Below are 24,592 nucleotides of genomic sequence, written 5' to 3'. Positions count from 1 at the left end.
CAAGTCACCAGGAGAGCATATATCTGCCTTAGCATCTCACTGCCTAAGCCAAGTGTCACTTTGCTTCCCTGTGATTAGAGAACAAGCGTCTTCACTTACCCGTGATGAATCTGGCTCTAACATATTTAATAATCCTTCTAATTACCCAAGCATTCTGACAACAGGTAGGTGACCCTGCATAGGTTCAGCTCCTCCACCTCTCTGCTTGCAACTGTGGATTTGGGTCTAAGATGTGCTTTCCATTAATAAATTTTATTGATTCAGCATTGTTTGTTTAAAAGGTAGCTAAGATTCATTTAATTGACTGACATTTGTTGGGACCCCTTTGCCTCTGTGGAAACAATTCCCACACCAGAAGTTGAAATTTATATTCTTTTCTTCCTTCAGGACTCTCTTTCTCTCATTCAAATCCAAAAAGAAAAATATCTTGGCTTAAACTGACAGCTAGCGGCCATCAGAGATTGTTCATATAATTTTCCACCCCTTGTGGGGCTCCCATCCTACCCTACTTTACACTACCAAAATCAAAGGCATGACATGTGGGTGGGCTGTGAGTCTCAGTCTACCCAGGAGCTTTCATATTAGGAGCAGGGGAAGATTTTCACACACACACACACACACACACACACACACACACACACACACACACACAGAGGAAGAATTTGCTTTCCCTCTGCTTTCTTATTCTATTTGTACCCTCAGTGGATTGGAAAATACCTGCCTACCTGGGTGAGAGCAATCTTCTTTACCAAGCCCACTGATTCAAGCACAAGAGCTCTTCTGGAAATAGCCTCGGAGGCACATCCAGAAAGAATGTCTTACCAGCTATCTGGGCATCCCTTGGCCAACTCAAGTTGACATACAAAATTAGCATCACACCTGGTGTGGGTCCTGAGAGGGGCTCTTCAGAGGGTTTGCTGTAGAGGGGCCCCCCTGGCTGACTGGGATGGCTCTTTCCAAGCACACTGACAGATCAAAAGCAAAATGATCAAACGGAGTCTTAACAAAGACTGCACTGCGCCTGAGCTGGTGAGGTGTGAATTGTGGAAGCTCTGTTTATGTTCCGACTCCTCGGGGAGCTAGGTACAAAGTCAGACTTTATTGCAGTAATGAAAACATCCATTGATTTACAAGATTTTGGAAATGCACCTCCACAGATGAAAGGATGCAGAGGAAACAAGAATTACCATGCGGCTCCTCCCGTCTCCTCCCCCCCCCCCCTCATGAATGTGAAATTTGGATTGAAATATGGTTTGGGAATGAGGCGGAGAGCAGGGACAAATGTCAAGTGCTGTGTGGTTCTGCCCTGTGGAATTGTCCCACTAGCCATCCATATGGGCAGAGAGGACGGCCTGCCAATTCTGTTGTCTTCATTCTGGTCCTCGGCTACATGTCCTGGAGGAGGTGGGAATGGAGGGTGGGCTGGGGGTAAGGGGAGGCGTGGGAGGGGAGAATAGGGGAACCATGGCTGATATGTAGAACTGAATGGTATTGTAAAATAAAAAATATATACAAAAAAAAAAAAAAAAAAAAAAAAAAAAAAAAAAAAAAACAAACTCAAGTCCTGGGCGAGGGGTGTAGTTCAGTGATACAACACTTTTCTAGCATGTGCAAGGGCCAGGATTCAGTACTTTGAACTTCAATAAATAAATAAAAATGTATATGCCATATAACAAAAGATACTGGGGTACTGGCTCCCAATGCACCCTTTCCAACAGTGAGTCCTGGACTCAAATGTAAATTCCTACAGGTCATCTTTAATTTCTGTTTCTTTTTGTAAAAACAGGTTTCGAGGTAAAATCTTTCTGTAATTGTTTCATGTATTTACTGATAAGCTTGTGTATGATTGTTTTTTTATTAAAGTATGATATCATCTGGGTAAACACAAAAAAAAAAAAAAAAAAAACCAGGGGATTATAACTTTGTCTTCCTTCTCCCCTGCCTAGCATCTGAACCTCATTCTTGTGTTTGTGAGATTGCTTACGTAACAGATCCTGATGGGAAACAGAGCCGGCCTCGGAGAACACCAGATTTGTGCCTTCTCAGGCTCCCTTGCTGCGCTGGCATGACAGGGAGTGGCCTGGGGCAGCCATGCAGGCTCTCACACACCTATCCTCCCCTAAAAGATGGGTGCTCAGAGACGTGACCAAGGCAAATACCTCCTGCAGGCGACAGATGGGCAGAGGCAGCAACTTTGCCCTTCGAGGGTGGTAACTAACAACACTGTGTCTGTAGCGCAAAGAAAGACACTGGGCAGAAAGCGCCACCAGGTGCCATGGAAGCAACATCGTCTATAGGTAGAATATGATCGAGGGTTTGTGATAACTCCTTCTATTGTTCAGGCTACCTTTTCTCTGTATCAATTCAAAACTGCAATTCCTACCTTAAAATAGATGAGAGAGAGAGAGAGAGAGAGAGAGAGAGAGAGAGAGAGAGAGAGAGAGAGAGAGAGAGAGAGAGTTAGTTTATTCTGTGATCAAATATAAGTGACCATGGCCCAGGAACACAGATTTAGGTTATTCCATATGCCATGTAGCAATTTCATGAAGCATTTATGGAAACAGAACGAAACTTATCAAAAAATCAACACACTTTCCAAATACCTTGGTGAAAACAGCAGTTAGGGGGTCAAAGCAAAGTGGGAAAATCTCTGCTAGAGGCCTCAGATGCCATCTGCTGACACTCTTAGCCTTTTGGTTGGTGTGAGCTACTGGCCTTTTTAAGCTAATGCATCCTAGAAGGTTTTACCTGTGAGTCACATGTTAGATCAGACACAGAGGTGAGCATGGACTAGCTAAGGGGACAAAAGATAACATGAGATAATTTGTAATTAGGCTCTAGATCTGCCACATTTCCCCCTCTCCATAGCCACCACAGTTCTCATCAATTAATCAGCCTTGTGGAGTTCAGTGAAAGGTGGAGTATCTTCAGAAATGCCCATTCACACCTATCCCAGCTCAGCTTCTGAGGCTTTGCCCAGGGACCTCTGAGCCGCCCCAGATTCTTCCAACCTATTGCCCTCTACTTGTCTTAGCCAGAGTTCTGCTTGTTGCTAGAAACTAATGATGTTGATTGGAGATGTGCTGAAGGCACAGAGTTGGAAGGGAAGCCATCTATTAGGTGATAGAAAAATAATTGAAAACATCATCCAGACCTAGAATGGAAAGATATCAAACAGAGAAAAATCCATGTAACCAATGGTGAGTCCCAAAGTCAGTGGCATCAGATCTGACTGGAGTGGTGTTTCTCCAACCTGAGTGGAAAATGGATGCTTTTAAGACGCCAAGAGACCCTGTTAGGGTTGATTTCAAATATATATAATAAGAACATATATATTTTCTATCACATTGCTAGTCAAATATAAGGAAACATAAAACTAGGTATAAGCTTCTTAGGATCATGCCCCATTTTCAATTACAAAACCAAAACAAATACACAGATTAATTACAAGCAGAACTACAAAAGCAATAACATTCAAATTAACATCATTAATTTAATGAGAGAGATGATGGTGTTTTGCTGAGGCTGGATCGTTGCTCGCCACATGGCTCTGGCACCAATGGCGAAGACACAGGAGGACTTGAAAAGAGGGCTAGCCTGCCTTTGCCCCCCTTGGCTAAAATCCACTGAGCCCTGGACTTCCTCCCATCCATCACATAGCAGCTTCAACTTCATTTTCTACACCAGTCCTCGCTGGATAGCTGGCTTTGGTTGCATTGCTGACTTATGCCAATGTTCTTTCTTCCCCTGAATTAACCCTCCCTTAATAGAGCCATACCACATTGAAGTTGCTGGCCCTGCATGGTGCCCATGCTGAGCACTGCTCAAAACAATGGCGAGCAGGAAAGAAGACCAAACTGCTCATGTGCAGACTCCACAGCATGCAAGGGGTGGGAGATGACAGTTCAGGGTACAAGGAGGCTGGACACTCATTTCAGGCAGCAATAGCACACAGTTGGGTCCTATTTAACGCAGTTCTTGAACTCTAGCACAAAGGCAATGGAGGTTCTCAGGCATGCTCTTCAGGAATCACGTGAGTGCTTGCCCTCCAGCTCTGTTCACGAAGGATGGGACATTCTGATTCCCATCACTAGGAAAGAAAATGCAGCTATTGCAACCAAAGGAATTGCACATTTCAACACATTCGCTTCTAAGAAACACAGTAGGCACAACAATCAGAATTAAAATACTGTTTACAAAAATCTGAGGCAGCCAGATGGCTCAGAGGGTAAAGGCAGCCACATCCAAGCCTAATGATGGAGTTCCATCCCTGGAACTCACAAGGTGGAAGAGCATATGATTCCTGCATATTGTCATTAGACCTCCTCCACATGTGTAGTACCATAGCACATGGACACACACACACACACACACACACACACACACACACACACAAATGTAATAAAAACTTTAAAAATGAAAATCCAATAAACAATATGCATTTTTCCAGAAGGGATGCACAAAGATGCATGTCAAATTGAAATATTTGCCTGTAATAAGCAGATTGACCACAAGGTATCACACACAACAAAGGAGACTGGAATGAGAACCGACTTGCTCACTAACAAGAGGAAGGCTTTCTATGAACCAAGGGGATAATTCCCATGGTTATCCGCGCACAATGAATGCAGAAGCTCAATCTTTTTAATTAAGTCAAATAAAGAAACAAACAAATAAGTAAGGGAGACAGAGATAAGGAAGAAAAGGAGAGCTGGGCACAACAGGAATCTACAAGACACACACATTTATAAAGCTTCTTTTTAAAATCTTGCTTCACAATATAGAGAAAAGGGATTTTGAAAGTTTCACTTATAAAATCCTCCTTTAAAAGGCAAATGAATATCTGTACCCAGATTTTGGTATTGGGGTAATGCTGGCTACATAAAATGAGTTTGTGTTCCTTCACTATCTATCTTATGAAATTCTTCGAGGCACTCTTATTTAAAGATCTGGGCAGAACTCAGCTCCAATTCCCTCAGGACATGGGCTGTTTTAAGATGGGAGACTTTTTATTACTGTTTCCATCTCACTGCTTATTCAGGTTTATACCCTCCTGCTATAATTTTGGCAGGCTGTACGTATGTGGCGATGTATCTATTTCTTGTAGATTTTCTAATTTGTTGGAATGTAGGTTTTCAGAGTATGCCCCTAGGATCTTCCGAGAGTCATTGGTGTCTGAGGCAATCTCACCCTTTCCTTGCCCTTTGTCTGATACTTTGAACGCAGGTCAGTGCAAGCTGACTTAAAAGTGGGTAGCAGCAGAGCATGGCCTTAAATTCCCGGTCCTCCTGCCTCCACCTCCCAGGTGCTGCAATTAGATGTGTATCCCACCTTGCCCATCTTTTTTTTTGTGTGTGTGTGTGTCTAGCTTTATTGATTTGGATCTAATCTCTTTCTTTTAGTTAGTTTTGCTACAGTTTTTCAATCTTATTTATTTTTTCAAAGGACCAACTTTGTCATTGATTCTTTGTTATTATTCACTTTCATATCATTAATTTATGCCCTAGTATGAATTATTTCTTTCCATCTACTGATTTGGTCTTTGGTTGGTTCTTGTTTTTTGAAGACTTTGAGATATATCACTAAGTCATTTGAGATATCTCTGGTGTGTGTGTGTGTGTGTGTGTGTGTGTGTGTGTGTGTGTGTGTGTAAATGTGTATTCTACAGAGTTTTGCAGGAATATTCAATATATGTCTGTTAAATCCATTTGACTTGTGCCATTTAATTGTGATGTTTCCATGTGGGCTGTTTGTCTAGATGACCTGTCTATTGTTAAGAGTAGGAAATTGACTTCACAGACTGTTATTGTGTGGAGACCAATCTGTGTCTTTAAATCAGCAGTTTAGTTTGTTTCATGAAATTATCTGCACTCATTTTTGGTCCACATGATTCTTAATAAAACATTTGCAAATCAGGTTCAATAGCAATTAAAAGGATAGCTTTCATAGATGTAAGGGTGGTTCGACATGCACAAATAGGTAAATGTAATGCATCACATCAATAGAGTCAAGACATAAACCACATGATCATCTAAGGAGACGCAGGAAAGACCTTCTGGAAGCCCAGCATCCCTTCATGATGAAATGCACTGCACAGACTAACATGAGAAGGGACATATCTCAGCATAGCAAAGACCGCTTCTGATAATCCCATCTCCAACATTGCTCTAAATAGAAAAAACTCTCAAATTAGAAATGAGGTAAAGATGTCCACCTTAATCCACTCTTATTAACACACTCCTTAATGTCTAATCTAGAGCAGTGAGAGAAAGCAGTGGAATGGGAAAAGAAGAAGTCATGGTATTCTTCTTTGCAGACAATATTATCCTACATTGACACCGACCTTGAGGACCACACAGAAAACTCTTACAAATGACAAATGCTTTCAGCAAAGTACCAAGACACAAAATCAGCATATAAACATTCAATATCTTTCCTATACAGCAAAGCAGACATGCTGAGAAAGAAATCATACAGGCAATCCCATTCATAATACCTAGGACTAAGCCTAGTCTACAAGGTGAAAGACATCTACAGTGCAAAGAAAGAACTTGAAGAAGACATTGGAGAAAGAAAAGACCTGCTATGCTCATGGAGTTTCAGAATTAACATCATGAAAAGAGCTATATCCAAAAATGACTTAGAGAGTCAATGGAATATACATTAAAATCCCAAAAGCATTCTTCTTAGAAATAGAAAAAACACTAAAATTGATATGAACAATGAGAAAAACAACAACAACAACAACAACAAAAAACCAGTGCTGAAAGTATTCCATGCTTGACTTCAAGTTACACCACTGAGCCACAGTAATAAAAAAACAGAGGGCTGGCAAAGCAATATACATGTAGATCACTGGGGTAGAACAGAGGACCCAGAAATAAGCCATACAGCTACAACCACCTGGTTCTTTACAGAGAATCCAAAAATGAACACTGGAGAAGAGTGTCTCATCCCACGGCAAAACTGGATATCCACAAGAAGGAGATGAAACTATATCCCCACATCTCACTTATACAAAGCCAATTAAAATTAATCAAAGATCTAAACATAAAACCAAAAACTCTGAAACTATAATTAGAGGGGAATGCATGGAAAACATGTTACAATACAGGCAGAGGGAAGAACGTTCTGAAGAGGATTCCAATGACCCACGAAATAATCATAATAGCTAATAATTAGGATTGCATGAAATTGAAAGTTTCTGTGCAGCAAATGAAGTAATCTAGTAAACAAAAGCCTCGGAGTGGGAGAAAGATCTTTGTAATCTACATGGATGCTAAAGGTTTGTTAGAGAGAACATATTTTAAAAACTCGAAGATCTACTAAAATGCAAAAGCAAGGCCAACGACTCACTCAATACGTGGGCCAATGAAGTGAGCATCCAGTTCTCAAAAGGTGAGGTACACATGGACAATAAGCATGAAAATGTTCAACATCCTTAGCCATCGGGGAAACGTGAATTTCAGCTAAATGAGATTCTATCTCATGCCAGTCAGCAAGGCTAGGATTGAGAAGACAAGAAGAACAAAACGGGTCAGGGTTTAGGGGAGAAGAAAACCCCATATGCTGCTGGTAGGGATTTAATTGACCCCACTACTGTGCTAAACAGGAGAGTCCATATGACCAGGCTATAACACTCCTGGATCAGTACCTGAATCCAGCGATCACAGAAATAATTTCACATCCATGTTTACTGCCGTAATGTTCCCAAGAGTCAAGATCCAGAATCAGCCTAGTGTCTGTAAGCCTGTGAGTAGATAAACAGAATGTGGTCTATATAAATGTGGGCTGTGTTATCAGCTATAAAGAAGAATGAAATTATGGTATCTGCTGCAAAATGGTCGTAACTGGAGGCAATCATGTAAGCAAAGTATACAAGAGCCCCAAAGACAAATGTTATATGTTTTCTCTCAGCTGTACACCATAAGAGTTTATATAGATGCATAAAATCCTGTGTGTGTGTGTGTGTGTGAGGGGGGGGGAGGCGGGGGAGAGAAAATGAGAGGAGGGGGTCATCAGAAGAGAGAATGTCTGGGAGGAAGAAGAAGAAAAGTAAGAAGAGGGTAGGGGAATACAGTGTATGGCCAAAACACATGATACACTGGAATGATAATGTTTTATGAAACTGTCATCATATGTAATGAATATAAGCCACTAAAAGTTTAAAACATCAATAAGGATATTATTTGACACCTCATGAAGTATATACTAAAAGTCAGCCTTGCAGCCCAGAAATCTGCATCTCAAAAACGACCCAATTGTGACTCAAACTCCAAAGGCAAGTCTACCAGACATGGCTGGAACACGATGAACACAAAGCTATCCTTTGCTGCATAATGAGTTTGCACATAGCTTTATCTTCTCAAGCCAGAATAGGCTCTGAGAGTTCAGTTACACTGGAGTGAAACACTCTCTTCATGATTCATGAAAACATTTCATTAACTGATTATAGATCTTGTAGCTTCAGCGGGGGGAATGAGAAGTGCACTCCTGACCTAAACCTCCTTCCACAGGGAATGAATGACATACCGACTGTTAAAAATTTTCCCTGTTCAACTGGGAGGTGGTGAGAAAGTGCCCGGTCTTTCTAACCAGGCAATGGTGATGGCATGTATTAAATAAAGCGACGATTCCTCAGTCATCTTTGGGTATAAGAAAATCTTTTCAGACTTGGCAAATATGTTTTTAAAACAATGACTTTGTGTACACAAGAATCAACACTAGCTGATTCTTAACTCCAAGGCAAGGAAATGAGATGGTAAAGGCTTAGCAATGAGTTGGGTTTTCACCTTAAATTAAATCCCAGTGTGCACACACACCTCTCAGCGTCATTCAGCCACATGAAGTCGATGATGCCTTAACATGTCTCCAGTTCCCACCTGTCCTAGGCAGCCATGTAAGCCAGGCTTTTCAGCCCTCTGACAAACGTCTGAAAGGAACCGATTTACAGACGAGCAATTTATTTCGGCTCACCGTTACAGGGGAGTTGGCTCACAGTTAGCTGGCTCTATTGCTTTTCTTCCTTTACTTACATTTGTTTGAGGTGTCGGAGAGATGACTCAGTGGTTAAGAGCACTCGCTGCTTTTGCAGAAGACTCAGGTTCAGTTCCCACCACCCACATGGAAGCTCACAACTATCTGCAACTCCAGTTTCAAAGGATCAGAGGCCTCTTCTGACCTCCGTGGGCATTGCACACACACACACACACATTGTACTTTGTACATACATGCAAACAAAACTCTCACACACATAAACAGTGATTTGTTAAAGAAGAAATTAGTTTACACGAATGTATTACATTTAAGAGAAAAGAACACTGTAGAAAGGCACTCTCTCTGTTCCAGCTGAGAAAAATGTGGTTCTGTTGCTTACACCTTCTAACATCCGTAAGATTCTTTATCTGTCTATCAGCAAGTATCCATCACACACAGACACACAGACACAGACACAGACACACACAGACACACAGACACACACACACACACACACACACACACACACACACACACACACACACACTACAGAGGAACCAAAGGTGGGTCCCCAACATTTGGATGGCAGCTAAAACTTATAAATACTAGCTTGCTAACCCATACTTTTCCAAAAGCCCTCACACATTTCATGTCATACCAATGTGTGTCATTCAAAATCACCTCTTGTCCAATCAGATCGAGTTGAAAAATTTCTCATCAAGCCGGGCGGTGGTGGCGCACGCCTTTAATCCCAGCACTCGGGAGGCAGAGGCAGGCGGATCTCTGTGAGTTCGAGGCCAGCCTGGGCTACCAAGTGAGCTCCAGGAAAGGCGCAAAGCTATGCAGAGAAACCCTGTCTCGAAAAACCAAAAAAAAAAAAAAATTACTCATCAGAGCCCCCATCCCAGTAGTCACTTGGTGCAAATGGTGAGCCAGAAAGCAGGAAAGAAACAGATGTGCTCACCACTGCTGGACACCAAATGTGTTTATCACTGCTGCAAACAGATGTGCTCAAGACTGCTGGAAACAACTAGAACCAGATGTGCTCATGACTGCTGGAAGCAGATGTGCTCATCATTGCTGGAAACAGATGGTGTGAGCAGGTGGAGTTCTGTTGTAGATAAAGGGTTAACCAAGATTGTGGTTAAGAAAGGAAAGGAAAGGAAAGGAGATGAGTAAAAAGGAAATTTGAAGAATGCGCAGATGGTACCACAAATGAACATTCTTAATCCAGTATCTAAAATATCCTAAAAATATTTTGTAAAATTTCCTCCAGATCTGAATACCTAGTACCTGAGGACTAGCCTTCATGGTACCAGAAAGTACCATGCAAGCATGCAAGGAGGGAAGCAGCGGACAGTCCTACCTTGGTATGACACCCATGAACCACAACAACAAGCAGCATGGCATGATAACCCTAAGGGTGCACTAGGGGCATGTGCGTCTTGGCAGGAACCAACAGTTCTTTAATCAGACTTAAAACATGTGCAACAAGAGGGAAGTCACGCTTGGTCCTGGAAACCCAGCCAACTACCCAGGGCTAGTGACGTCATAGATCATGGAGGTGAACCTCCAACTGTCACTTTACTGAGCCAGCACAATCCCTAACTATATTCTCAATGTGTCCTTATACCCACAAGTAAATGAAGTCTTCACCCCTCAACAAGGAACCCTCTCCTTGAAACATTTGGAGTCCATTACAGAAAACCACATCCAATCAAAATGTAGAGTTTTAGAGCCTAATCCCAGTGGACACATCAAAAACAAGAACAAAACAAACACAAACTCCTACACCTAAGGCTCAGGGAACACTGAGGAAGATGGGGTGGAAAGACTGTAAGACCCCGGGGATCACGGAGTTTGCTGTGAGATTTTTGTCTTCCAGTAATGTCAGATGCTATACCCCAAAAGTCTCACCAACATAACTGCCCTAACATGAGCTGAACAAGGACAGTACCAATGAACATGTCAAAGTGGACAGGAAAAGCCCATGAGGCCTTGGCCCTACACAAAGAACTAACTACAAGCAACTAAGGAAATCTGATAACAGGAGAAATAGTTTTCCTCAGGGAAAAGCACACTACTGGTTATCCAACACCAAATGGTCAGCCCTGGAAACATACAAGCAAGTAACATTATATAGACTGAACAGGTTGTATTTAGAAATGTGTGTGTGTGTGTGTGTGTGTGTGTGTGTACACGTGCGCACATATACACAATATGCATTTAGTAACAATGAAAAAAGAGGGCATAAATTTGAAAGAGAGCAAGAAGGGTATATAGGTGGGTTTGGAGGGATAAAAGAGAAGGGAGAAATTATGTAATTATATTATCTCAAAAATAAAAGAAATAATTAAACACTTGCCTTCAGGTTGTGTGGAAGCATGTATAAAACATAAATGATTTTTTTTGTGTGTGTGTGTGTTTAGATTTGGGTCTGATTCCCAAGGTTCTCATGATGGGTATGAAAGTGTTCTGAAGTCTATAAATGTCTGAAACACAGGATCTTAAGCATTTTGGATAAGGCATACACAATTGGTGGTGACTCAGTGGACAAAGGAAGGAGAAGGAAGACTGCCAAACCATTCATCCATCCATCTATCCATCCATCCATCTATCCATCCATCCATCCATCCATCCATCCATTCAACCATCCATCCATTCAATTACTCAGCAAGTGCCTATTAAACACCTGTAACATAGCAGACACTATTCTTGGCTGTTGGAATATAACAGTCCCTCTCTGTGGAACTTAATCACTTGTCTGGAAAGACAGATAAAAAAATAAATGCATGTCAAATACATTTCAGCAGACAAAGAGAACTCCCTAAAGTGCCAAAGATTAGGGGAATGGGCAGAAGGCTACATTGATAAGGCTGCCATAGTGCATAATCTTTGAGTCTATGAGGAAGCAGACCAAGTACACATCTGGAGAAGAGCCCCAGGAAACAACAGAACCACAAACACAGGAAGTAAGACCCGTCTGAAACTTCCTCTCCTGATACCAAAACACTTGGCTGAAGGAACAATGTACAAAGGTCATCCTGAAAGGATGGAGTAAAAGAGGGAGAATGGGCCATGACCTTTGCACACCACATAAATACCAGTGCATAGTTCTGGCCGAGATGAGGAACTGGGGAGTCTCTTGGGCATATAAATTTTAGGGACTAATTGCTATTTAGTTAGGAAGGGCTGAAAGTTAAGAAAGCAATAAAAGTTGTGTAAAGAGATCAGTCGAGGAAGATTTAAATTCAGTTAGGATAATAATGGATAGTGAGGATGGTCATAAATTTGGAGTGTATTTTGAAGGTAAAGTTGGCAAGATTTATTAAGAAATTTTATTAGAGATGAGAGAAGAAGAGAGATTTAAGAACTACAAGTTTTCTGAGCAACTTGAAGAAATGAGTCATGGAAGATTCCTGAAGAAGTAGGTATAAACCCGTAGGCTTCAGAATATCTATCAAGCACACAGGTAGATATGGAGATTAGGTAGGAAGCTGATATAATATGTAGAGGAAATAAAGAGACTGAATGGTTTAAATGAGAACGGTGCCCTCTAGGTGCTGGTATCAGAATGGAACCCTTGGTCCACAGTTGGTGGCACTTTTTGGAGAGGTTTAGGAGGCTCAAATTTGCTGGTGAAAGTATGTTGATGTGAATGGGTTTTTGGAAGTTTCATAGCTTCACCCTGCTTCCAATTCTCTCTCCTTTGCCTCAGAACTGAGGCAGGGGTTGGGGATGGGGTGGTCATCTCTCAGCTTCTTTGAGTTATCATGCTAGCCTGCTCTCATGCTTTCCTGCCATTATGGTCTCTTACTCCTCTAGAACCATAAGATGAATAAATAAACTCTTCCTTCTATAAGTTGTCTTGGTCATGGCCTTAGCCCAGGTTACTATTGCTGTGATGAAACAGCATCATTAAAGCAACTTGGGAAGGAAAGGGTTAATTTGGCTTACACTTTCATATCATCACTTATCACTGAAGGAAGTCAGGACAGGAACTCAAACAGGGCAGGAAGCTGGAGGCAGGAGCTGATGTAGAGGCCATGGAGGGGGGCTGCTCACTGGCTTGCTTCCCCTGACTTTCTCAGCCTGCTTTCTTATAGAACCTAGGACCACCAGCCCAGGGGTGGCACCACCCACAACAGTCTGGGCCCTCCCCCATCAATCACTAATTAAGAAAATTGCCTACAGTCTGAATCTATGGAGACATTTTCTCAATTGAGGCTCCCTTCTCTCTTATGACCCCAATCTGAACTAGCCAACTCAGTCATGTTATTTTATCAAAGCAACAGAAAAGTGATACAGAGGTGAAGGATGGGTACACAAACGCAGGAGTCACTAGGTATTGGATAATGCTGTCCACAAAATCCATTCATCTGTTCCATGTCTCTGCGAAGCAACCACTCAGAATGGGCAGGTGTCTGCTAGAAGGTTCACGGAATATCATTTAGGATGATTTATTCATTTATTGAGGTGGGGTTTCATGTGGACCAAACCAGCCCCAAACTCCCTAAGTAACTGATAAATGACTTCGAACTTCTGATCCTCTAACACCCCATTGCTGGGATTATAGACCTAAACTGCTCCAACCAGCTCACTCAGGTCGTTTTCTGGTGTCGTCTTGTTATTTCAGAAGTTGGGGGAGATGGTTGATCAGAATCCTTCTTTATCACCGCAATCACCTCCAGAATAAGATAGGAGGTGAGAGACAGAGCGGGCAGCCTGTCCTTCCTGAGAAGGCACAGCAGCTCTGTTCTCAGACTGCTCCCTGAGGATTCTTTCTTACTATGCAGCACAGATGCCCATTGTTTTTCTGAAAAGCCGTAACACATACAAAAGAATAGCAATAAACAAGTTTGAAAGTATTTGTAATCCTACGATTTAGGTCATTCCTTAATCCTTAAATATTAACAAAGCTATGGAGGCAATAGTTTACAATGTACTTAAGCCAATTAGATAGCTTAGGTAGTGGACATCTAAAAAAAAAATCACAATCCTAAGGAAGAAATTTAGAAAGGTTTCTAGTCCAGTTAACACCTTAAATAATTTTTGAATCTTAAAATAAGATTTCAATATTAATTTGAATTTCTTTTACCTTCGACCCTTGGATGTTTTTGCTTTGTTTTTTGTTTTTTATTTTTTTTTTTGGTATGGTATGGTATGTGTATGTGCTTGTGTGTGTGTGTGTGTGTGTGTGTGTGTGATGTAAATGTTTGAGAGTGATAAATATGCTCCTTGAGGGATGAATTTTAAAGCAAATCATTTATGCCAAATAATTTATCATGTGTGAAAACTGGTCTCCACATTTAATTGCTGGCATTTGGGGCTGAGGCTCTCTGGGCATAAGGTATGCACAGTGTTAGCTTTCATTTTTTCCTTTGTCTTGGTGTCTTTTGGTGTGTCAATCAGAAAAAAAGACTGTCACATCACAGGAAGGAACAGGACATAGGATGAATGAGCACAATCGTTGGAAAGGGTTGGTTAGGTGTAGACAGGTCTGTACTTCTTAAACACACCATTCTCCTTGTAGCCTCTGTAGAAATTAACAGCTTAATCGAGATAAAATGCTTAAAATGTTTATAATAACAAACTTGCCTCACATATTTCTGGAGTCAGATTAACTCATATGTGTTCATTGAAAATAGTCATTTATAGCTTGTTATTGAAAACAGTCATTTATTACTATAACTTGTTATGCATGATGTTCACCTTAAGGTTTTCATATTATTTAAAACAAAATATTGTACAAAATACTGATTTTTCTATCATATTAAGTTTTACAATATATTTTTCTCTTTTTTTTCCTGTACGCTTTTTTCTTAAATAATAACAAACTTGCCTCACATATTTCTAGAATCAGATTAACTCATATGTGTTCATTGAAAACAGTCTTTTATTACTATAACTTGTTATGCATGATGTTCACCTTAAGGTTTTCATATTATTTAGAACAAAATATTGTACAAAATACTGATTTTTTTTATCATATTAAGTTTTACAATATATATTTTTTTCTTTTTTTCCTGTAGGCTTTCCAATCTTTATCGCTTATTTATCTTTCATTTATTATTAGCAGTGTTAGGGGTTGAACTCAGAGTCCTCTGTGGGCTAGCCCAACATTCTTCCAGAGAGCTACATTCCCAGGTCTTATCATTTTTCAATCACAAAAATTATGTGCCCATTGGCAGAAATTAGAAAACAAAATTAATTTTTAAGGCTTTTACAAAATAGAGAGGAGTGAACTTAAAATTGAGTGAGTCATAACACAAAAACAGTTAGAAAAGGCATTTCCCGTGAAACTTGTCCTCACGGTGCTGGGGATGTAGGGGCTGCCTGGTGTCTTCCTTTCCTTTCTGTGGCTGTGAGAACTCGCCCATGACAAAACATCTTAAGGGTTTATTTTGGCCCCAGTTCCACAGGGACAGATGCCCTCAGGCGAGGAAGGCCTGGCAACAGGAACAGCAACCTGCCTGGTCACACTGTGTCCTCATTCTGACTTGAAAAGAGAACAGGAAGTGGAGACAGCTATAAAACCTCACAGCCTGCCTCCCGTGAGCCACTTCCTCCGGCCAGACTCCACTTCCTAAAGGTTCGGTGACTTCCTCCACCAGGGACACCCACTTAGGACCAAGTGTTCAGATACACAAGCCTGTGGGAGACACGGCATGGTGAAATCACACTGTGAGAAGACAAAGGTTTGTTTTCCAGTGTGTAAGTAGCTGGCCACACAGAGCCATTGAGTCAGACCTATTTTCTTTTGAAATGAATGCATGTAACCATGTCTCTAAGAGTTGCTGTCCATTCTCTCCTCTATCACTAATTGAACCCCCAAGGTGAATTATAGCTAATTAGTCAGAAACAAGTGCTTTTTAATTCCATTTGAAGATATCCCAGGCAGGAGAAGCCCAATTGGCTTGAATGGTCTGTCACTAAATGTCTTTCCAACTGTCCCACAATGAAGTACTTTAGTACAGTTCATTCAAATCTCTTAAGCCATAGCTTAGGCCCCTCTCTTCTCTTGGGATCAGTTGTGTGTGAATCCTTTGCCTTCTGCTTCAGTCAAGGCCTAGGCCCTCCAGTCCAGCCTGTCTGCCCCTTTCCTTATCAGATGACTATCATCCACCCATCCTTATTTGTTTGAGGACAACAAGTACAGAGTTACATACTTGCCACACACTGTCACAAATTCTACCTGTAGAGTCAGTTTCTATAAGGATTATCACAAGTTAGCCCATTTTTCTTGCATGAATTTGTAAAACCAGGTCTAGAGGTACATCTCAGTGGCAGAGCATATATGTGGTAAGTTATAAGAGCTACTTAACGTGGTAGGGGAGAGGGGAGATCAGTAGTATAGAACTTGCCTGGCATGTGCAAGGGCCCTAGGGCCAACCTCTAGCACCCTAATAAAAAGTAAAACTTTACAAATTACACAGGGAATGCACTAATACATTCTTAGGATAGAAAAAAAAAATACAGAAATGCATAAAGCAATAATACATGCATCCTCTCACTGGCTCTCCTTACTTGATCCCCATCCATCATTTTTACCTGTGTGCATTTTCACATTTAGCTGGTCATTGGATCATACTCTGATGAATTTTTCCCCATGACTCAGGCCTTATTTCCTGTTTGTGTAGCACCAGAAGAAATGGAGACCCGCGAAGTCAATCCCAGGGCAACTTCACAATAGAGGTTTCCAGTGTCTCCAAAGGAAGCTGTGTCTTCAGCCTTCCTAGATGCTGTTCGATCCAGGCTTGATGGCCTCCCCGAAAGTTACAATGGAGGCAATCTGCTGAGTCCCTTCGCTGGTCCTTGTGCTCAGCCTCTGGCCTCTCAATGTTCCTGAAGCTTGTTCATGCACCAAGGCTTGGTACCACTTTCAGGCAAACCTCACTCATCCTCCCCAAAGCTGAGTCAACGTCAATGATCCGTTTTCCCATTCCCTTTAATGATATTTCATGGCATCAAAGAGCCCACTAGGCACCCTAATAACCTTGAGAATATATTATCATATATATTTTCAGAGGCTTTATCTCAGTTGTGAGTAGACAGGGCACGTAGATGGCACCATTTCTAAATTTATCTCTTCTTCTCCATGCTTCTTTCACATTCTCCCCTTTCCTCAAGTAAGAGGCTGAAAGAGAGACAGTGGTATTAGGAAGGATGTTTTTCAAAGCAGAGCTTGTGTTTTCTCCTGGGAATTGGGTGCTTTATTTTCCCATTTAAAATATCAAGAGACTGTGACATCAATGGTGATGTGAGGTTGAAGTCAACCTAGAACGGATTCCTCAGAGAACCGAGGAGTCAGCATTAAGAGATAAGACACCAGCCAGGGAAGGCAACTGTCCAAGGGAAAACCTGCATTCCAGTTGAGGAGACAAGCAAAAGTTAAAAGCGGAGAGAAAAGCTTTTAAACATCAAATCCCACAGAGAAAGGAAAAACCATCCCACTTGAGACTAGAAACGCACTCGTATCCATGAGAAACAGCATACACCAGTCCACCTTTATCCATCTTTTCTCTTCTTTGATTTCTCTTCTTTGATTTCAGTTACCCACAGTAAAACACCATCCTAAAATAGTGAATGGAAAAATACAGAGATAAAAAGATCTATTGCAGTATATTCTAGAACATCCTGTTTTATCATGCTATTGTTAATCCCTTGGAGTGCCAGATTTTTCAGAGGTTTGTGCCTATGGGGAAAAGTGTAGTTGAACTTGGTCTAGCTGTGATTTCAGGGGTTATCTGGTTGCTAATGTACCATGGTGGACATGGTAACAGTTTTGGCATTCTGTGTTGCTTATCTCTTACTACAGAACACATGGCCATAGAATTGGCCACTTTCAATAGTCAAAATTTATTGTCAAATATATTTCCCAGCAGTCAGGGATCCAGGAATCTTTCTGCATGAAGGTCCTACCCTGGGTTTTTCTAAGGTCAAAGCCAAGCTGTTGGCTCAGCCACTCTGTGTAATTCTTTCCTTTGTGTATATGTACATGTGAGTGTGTGTGTGTTTGTACATGCACATGGGCACGCACATGTGCAAACAGATGTGTAGAGGGTATGTGCACATATATACTCATGCATATGAAAGCTAGAGTTTGATGTCCACTGTCTTCCTCAACTGCTTTCTACCTTAGTTTTTGACAGAGGATCTTAGATAGTTAGTTCCCATAGTCAATTTGACACAACTTCGGATCACCTGAGAAGAGAGTCTCAATAAAGGATACCACACTGGCCCATGGGAGATTGCCTTGATTATATGAACCACTCTGAGAAGACCCCATCCAATATGGGTGGCACCATTCCCCAGGTCTGGGGGCCTGGGATGTGTGAGAAAGTAGGCTGAGTGCTAGGCAGGTGTGCAAGCATGGCTCTCTCTTCTTGACTAGGCCTGTGATTATCTACTTCAAGCTCCTGCCTTCGCTTCCCTGATGAGCTGTGATGTGGAATTGCAAGACAAACATGTCCTTCCTCCCTCACCATTCTTTTTGTCAGAGTGTTTGGTCACAGCAACAGAAGTAAAACCAGGACAGCAGCTCACTGGACCTGGAGCTTGTTGATTCACACAGACAGACTGGCCAGCAACCCCTAGGGACCTTCCTGTCTCCACCTGCCCAGGCATGGGTGATGGGTGTGTGTAGTCAGAGGTTTCTCCAGTCTTGCCCAGCCCCAAGGTCCCACAGCCGCTTATAAAATAATCATTCAGAGGCTTAATGTGAATTACCAATTGCATGGCCATTAGCTCAGGCTTATTACTGACTAGCTCTTATACTTAAATTAACCCATAATTCTTATCTATGTTTAACCACGTGGCTTCGTACCTTTCCTCACTTCTGCCTTGTCATCTTGCTTCCTCTGTGTCTGGCTGACCGACTCCTCGCTCTGCCCTTCCTCTTCCCAGTATTGTCCAAGCTGCTTGTCCTGCCTATACTTCCTGCCTGGCTACTGGCCAATCAGCGTTTTTATTAAACTGGTGTGTAAGAGCATTGTCCCACAGCAGGTGTGTGCTGCACTCCCAACTTCGTTGGATGTTTCATTTTGTGTGACTTCTGGAGGTTGACCTCAGATCTTCACGCTGGCATGCCTGGCAATCACTTTACTGCTGCAACGCTCTCCCCAGCTCCCTGGATTCATGAGGACAGCTGGAGGCTGTCCTTCCAAACTGACCTGGGTGGCATAGGCAGGGGGCTGCTGGGCACAGGGGTTTCTTACAGAGTTCTCCACAGCATGCCTTTCCCAATGATGTGTGTGAGACTACAGGAAAGAGACCAAATGACGTCTTTTACAATGTAACTTCATGCAATTACTTTTACCAAATTCTTCAAGTAATAGACACCAATTCTGGTATAATAAAAAAATCTCATACAGGGTAAAAATATCAGGACCCCTGAGGAAGGCTGCATTGACTACAGTTCCTATACTCCAGCTGGTCTATTTGAAGGTGACTTTATTGAAATTCAGGGAAAACTCAGTGTGGATTTATGAATGAAAGCTTCTCTGAACTCAGATTTAAATGTAAGAAAATGCTGGGGACTGGCCAACGGGGACAGGTAAACAGGGTTGTCTGCATGAAGGGACATGAACAGGATGGAGTTGGTGTCAAACTCTGTAAAAGGGCCCAGGGGCAGCTAGGTCAGCCTTCTCAGGCTATATGGTACTAGCTGTGATGACTAAGCTCTGGCCCAGCACCATGAAAACAGCCATAGACATATACATGGATGGATGTAATAAATGTAACTGTGTCCAGTAAAACTCTAGTTATGGCCATGGACATTTAACTTTTTTTATTTTATTTTACAATACCATTCAGTTCTACATATCAGTTTTTATGTAATTTTCATGCAAAAAGAACTGGCCACCTTAATTAGGCCACTAGGCCAACTTTGGGGTTCCCGAGGTACAGTGAATATGGTTGGCAAAAGCTGTGGACACCTGATGGAAAGGGGATTAACACAGCAGTAGTGACAGTGTGGATTGTCAGCTGTATGGAATCTACATCCCCTAGGAGACAAGCCCCAGGTACGTCCGTGAGGGATGGTTTAGCCCCTGAACATTTGAAGAGGGATTGTCATGATGAGGTTAATTGATGTGAGATGACGAATCTTAACCATGGCCAGGACAATTCCCTGGGCAGGGATCCTTGACTCTATGAAATGGGGCAAGTGGGATGAGCACTCAGATGTCTTCATTGCTTCCTGTGATCAAACCGGCTTAAATTTCCCGCCATCTTGACTTTCCACCACGATGGATCGATGGATCGCGTCCCTGAGCCGTGAGCCAAGAAGCCCTTCTCCATTCCGCTGCTTCTGGCTGGCATCTTGTCAGAGCAGCAGGAAAGCTGGCTAAATCAGCAGTGCTGTTTTAACGTGCTCAGATGCCATGTGCCTTACCAAGTAAGCACACCTCCAAGCACGAGTTCCAAATGCGGCTCAAGCACGTTTAGCCTCCTCGGGTTTTAACTGGGAGACCTGGAAGAGGAGGAGCAAAACTGAACCAGGTAAGAAACACTGCACTAAATGTTACTTGATATTGCTGCGGATCAAACCTGGGCACTTGGGCACGCCATGGGAGATCTCCACCGGGGAGCCAGGTTTTCAGCCTCTGTTATTCTTAAGACACGCTCCCACAACTTACCCTAGGCTGACGTTAAACATGGTATCTTCTGCTCCTGCTTTCTGACTGCTGGGATGATAGGACTATACCACTGTAGCAGGCTCTCATAGCTTTTTTTTTAAACAAAAATTGGGGTGTTTTGATTTTGTTATATTTTGTGTTCGGCTTTTTGAGATTATGTAGCCCCCGCCCCCATCCCTGGCTGACTGGGACTCTTGATTCTTCTATCTCTATAGGTCTAGGCTACCACACTCAACTTAAGGTTCTTTTTTTTTTTAATGCTTTGAAGATATTTTATTCAATCATACCTGATGAAAATATTTTCCCATCTTCAATTAAAAATAACTTGACATAATTAAGAGGATGCTTGTCATCCCGTACAGCACAGAAGAATTTGACATTAAGAATATACCTTGAAGAGTCCTGACTTATGATACCAGCCTGGTTCTCCTCCAACAATTGACTCTGGTTCATGTAGCTGCCATAGTAAAAATACAAGTCACAAAAGTCAGACCCATGCTATGAGGACCTCCAAGGGTATTATGGTGCCACAGAGGCAAAGGTGGTCTCAGGTAGCGCTTTTGCTTCACTGAATTTTATTTCATTTTTTTAAAAAGGCAAGAAACAGATAGGGGGAAGTATTATGCCTATCACTTGTGTCTTCCAAACTGAAAATAGTAACTTAGATATCATTCTAAAGGCACATTGAAGGCAAGCCTGCCCCAACCTCAGTAGCGTAACAGGGCAAGGAGGGTACTGTGGACCACTACCTTCCTAACTGCCGATGGCTGCCACAGTACAGCGTCCTCTGAGGCATCCTTAGGGTGATTCAACTGCAAAAGGAACATTCCTGGACCAGCCAAGTCACCCCACATTGTGCACCTCTTGGTTATCTGAATTCTTTAATTTTCTCCTCCATCCAAGCATCTGCTGTTGAGTGTCTTGTTATTTTCCCAGCTCTGGACTTAGTTGATAAGATGTAGTTTCCTAAGAATTTACAAGTTTGAACAAGGAAATGAGACCCAAATGCATTAACTGTTAAGGAACAATACAAAATAGGGAATGATTAAATGGTGGCGTGGATGCCAGGGACAGCCGTTGTTCAACTGTTCGGAGAGAGAAGGATGATGAACGAGCATCCCTGGATGCAGTTTAGGGAGTGAGGAAACCTGGGCTGAACTCTGAAGAAAAAAGAGAACGGAGGCAAACAGGTACTGCTCTCGCTGTGGTGGAGAGCTGAGTGCTGGCTGTGCTCAGCCCCCTCGCCACTTTCTAGGTGGGGGCACTGCTGAGTGCAAATGTGACCTAACTTCGGCAAAGTGACACAGAGCCCTGGACCCAGGATCAGGTCTCCTTGGTTACGGAGGCCAGGACATTCAAATGTGTTTTCTGCTCTGAGATACAGTCTTGTATAGCCCCATATAGCCGCTCCCCCATCCCTATGTGATGGAATTGCACTACTGATTCTCCTACCCCTGCCTCCTGAGAGCTGAATTACAGGCATTTGCCACTAGGCTCTTTATTTTTTTCTATGCAGTGCTGGGTTTGGAATGCTAGCATGCTAAGCAAGCACTCTGCCAGCCGAGCATGCTCCCCCAGCCCAGTCTTTGTTATTTTGAAATGCAAGGAGTCAGTAGCAAGCACCTCCCTCTCTGAATTAATAAATACAATAATTTGTTATATATGTATATATGGATTACATATATATGGCTAAATATATACATGCATGTATATATATGGCTGATTTGTTTGCAAATTCTGTGTCATTAAATTAAAAGAAAAACCACCAACAAATTGGACAATTGTCCCCTAGTCACTCCAATTAGTGTCCAGTATAGTAAGGAAGACACGTCTTGGATAGTGAGCCCTTCCACTTACCACGGGTGGCCTTACTTGGAGAGGTGACCGGAAAGCCCTGGAGAAATCTGATTCTTCACTGATTTCACTTTGATCAAGGGGCAGCCTCTTCTCTAAGTCACAGCTTCACTTTTCCTATGAAGGACAGTTTGTTAGGAAGGACAGAAGTCCCACCCCCTAACCCCCCCCCACACACACACACTGCTCCCCCCACTCCAGAATAGAAAATCACAGGAACGGCCACTGCCTGACTTGAGCAACCACCAAGCCAATGGAGGGCTGATAAAAGTCAGCGTGTTCTATAATGTGGACGCTGGGGTGGGGTGCAGCACCAGGGGCAGCTGTGTGTCACCATGAATGTGACACACTCCATCTTCCCACTTCAGCCAGGGAGGCTGTGAAGTTCCTTTTCATTCATCTTTCTCCAGTGTCCTGATCTCTAGGAAATTAGATCTGCTAATATTTAGGACATTTCTCCAAAAATTATGGTTCTAAACTGATTTAGATGAGAAAAAAAATGCGTATGATTTGAAGGGTTCTTCGCCGTGCATGGTGTACTGCCCATAGTCATAACTGAGTCAAGGCAGGGAATGTTCCACAGGAATGGGACATTTCTCCACCAGCACCAAAGAAATGGAGAGAGAAAACACGCAACTGTATGTCAAACAGAACGACACAGACTTATTTCCTGCCTTTTAGGAGGTGCCCATTTTGAATGGAAATCATGTAAATCAAACAGGAAAAAAGCAATAGCCAAATGCATGAATATGCAGCAACTTATTTACATGAAACACACACAGTCAATGTGATTTAAAGACAGGGATTATGAATAACAGCCTATCTGGGGCACGACGAGGAAAGTTGGGGTTCTTTTCAGTTCCAGGCTGGAGCAGGTCTTACACTTTGTTACAGTTTGAATATGAAACATCACCCACTGGCGCTTTGAATAGTTGGTCCCCAGTGGGAGGGGTTGTCTGAGGAGGTTCTATGTGGAGGTTTGAGCATGAAATACACACCCCCCCCGCCCCACCCCACCCCAGTGAATGTATTTGAACACTTGGCCCCCAGTGGGGGGAGTTGTTTGGGGAGGTTCTGTGTTGGGGTTTGAACATGAAAGACCCCCACAGGTGTATGTTTTTGGACACCTGGTTCCCAGCTGGGGGTGGTGGTAGAAAGCATGGAGGTGGGGCTGTGCTGGAGGAAGTGGGTCCCTGGAGGTCAGCCTAGAGCCTTGCTAGCTGGATCCTGTTCCCCTCACGTGGCTGTGGGCTGCCTCGAACTTACCCCCACCTAGAACTGTGAGTCAAGCAAGCCCTTTCCCTCTGGGTTGCTTCTTGGTCAGTATGCTGTCATAGCAACAGAAAAAGTGACTAATACGCTACAGACTCTTCCGGTGGTGGGGTCAGCCTGGAAGAGGTGGGTCATGGGCCAATATTGTGGGGCAGGCATGCTTCCGGCCAGAGTCAGAGTCAGACACACACACACACACACACACACACACACACACACACACACACATACACACACCCTTCCCTCCCTTCCTGTCCCTCTCCCCCTCCTGCTTCCCCTCCACACCTGATTCCTCTCTGCCTCTACTTCCTGAATCCCTGGGATGTGAGCAAGGTGTCTCACTCCCCTGCTGACAGAGAGCCCCTGTGGGGCCACCATGCCTTCTCTACCACAGTGGACTATATTCTCTCAAACCATGAGCCAGAATCAATTCTCCCTTCCCTCCCTGTTTGTTTCCTATCAGACATTTTTTTCTATAGCAATGAGAGCAATGAATACATTCTAATCAGTATTCATTTTTACTAAATTGCATACCCGAACCAACAAGCTATGATTAGAAAGGACTCGCTGTGAAAAGGTTGTTTAGAAAGAGGGGATGACTGAGGCTTAGGGCCTGTGGAAACCTGCGCTCTGCTGCCACAGGATGGCCAGACTTGCTCCTGAGCGGTTCTTTTTGGTTCTGGGCTGAACCCCCATATTGTAGAGCCCCCATCCATTAATGCAGAGGCTGTCACACACCATGGGCAGAAGAGGGGTTGGCACCTTAGGCTGGGTTATAGAAGACAATCCCTAAAAGGAAGGTCCAGGAAGGGGACATGAGTAATGATGGAATAAAGATCCATTTAGTATGT

This window comes from Peromyscus leucopus, chromosome 13 (assembly GCF_004664715.2).
Source record: "Peromyscus leucopus breed LL Stock chromosome 13, UCI_PerLeu_2.1, whole genome shotgun sequence".
NCBI lineage: Eukaryota > Metazoa > Chordata > Mammalia > Rodentia > Cricetidae > Peromyscus > Peromyscus leucopus.
Note: the sequence above shows the minus strand (reverse complement) of the source record.